Source organism: Pteropus alecto, unplaced genomic scaffold (assembly GCF_000325575.1).
Source record: "Pteropus alecto unplaced genomic scaffold, ASM32557v1 scaffold189, whole genome shotgun sequence".
NCBI classification, from domain to species: Eukaryota; Metazoa; Chordata; class Mammalia; order Chiroptera; family Pteropodidae; genus Pteropus; species Pteropus alecto.
This window is the reverse complement of record NW_006442117.1, coordinates 3,198,938-3,200,140: the sequence shown is the minus strand read 5'-3', so window position 1 is coordinate 3,200,140 and position 1,203 is coordinate 3,198,938. Positions and strand designations below refer to the sequence as shown.

The 1,203-nt window shown below is 58.0% G+C and overlaps 1 protein-coding gene across 1 annotated transcript in view; it reads right to left on the bottom strand.

Moving 5' to 3' along the window:
* GPR137B (G protein-coupled receptor 137B) overlaps positions 1-1,203 on the bottom strand; it is a 36,550-nt gene that overhangs the window by 12,576 nt on the left and 22,771 nt on the right. The gene's annotated exons all lie outside the window — the stretch shown is intronic.

Sequence of the window (1,203 nt, the reverse complement as noted above, 5' to 3'; positions counted from 1 at the left end):
ACCACGCCGCACTCGGAGGACGGGGCGGGGCGGGGCATCGCGCCTGGCCGGCGGGCGCTGACCCCATGCCCTCGGGGGACCGCAAAAACCCACCTGCGTGGGCCTCCGTGTCGACATCTGAACAAGGACTGAAAGACCCCTACCTTGCGGGCTGCCTTGAAGGATTAAGATGTTTCTAAAGGGTTTTAACCAAAAAAGTCCCTGATGAAGCGGGAGTCGGGGAGCACTCCCTCGCACCTGGAAACCCTCGCCCCTGGGTGCTGGGATTAAAAATCCGCGGCAGCACCTTGCCCAAGGCTGAATGCTGCCAGCTGTCTGTGGCACTGGCCATGTTGAACTTGGAGCTTCTCAGAGCCACACGCTTAAGTGACCTGTGCAAGGTCTCCATAAAGACTGCTCAGATTTGCTAAAACAGAAATCGGCAGCCTCGTTTCTCTTGAGAACGTATCGTATTTCCTTCGGGCAGCTGTCATCCAGTAGACACGCAAACAAGGGGCAGGCTTGGTGGGCTCAGACCGGACTGGTTTCAGTTGAATGTCCGCAAGCCCCAAAGCGGAAAACCATCAACTAGAAGCGGTTTTAGAGCTGCAGAGTGGTTCTGGCGTCTGCCGAGGCCAGCAGCGACCAGGACACAGAAGCCTGGATTCCAGTCCCCGCTCCTGACACTATGCCCCTGACGGGGTCCGTGTGATGGGGGGCGGGGGGGCAGAGGTGCAGATCCTGCCCTCAGAGTCAGGGCCCTAGGATAAACCCCCACGCGCCCCAGCTAATTTGAATGGTATTTTATGTCTTGCGATTAATGGTTTACTATCCCCTGGCAAACCCTCGCCTACTTTTTCAGAACCCACGGTCCATCAAAGGAACCTTTGGAATCTTTGCTGACCTCAGTCCTCCTCATCCTCCAGATCACAGCTCAAATATCGCTTCTTCCGAGAAGGCTTTCCTGACTCCTGCCCCCGTTACACAGGCACGCGCACACGCACGCGCACACGGGCAGGTCTGACTCCGGCTTTCCTTGTCCCTGTACTTAACCGCACAGCCCGGCTGGTTCATAACGAAGCACGTGGACGCGGTGCCACCTCCTACCTGGGCAGTGAGCTCCAGGAAGACGGAGACTCTGGCTCTTTCCTTCACCCTGTCCATCCCCACTGCACCCAGCAGGAGCTCAATGAGCACGTCTGAGAGGGAGGGGGGAGGGAGGGG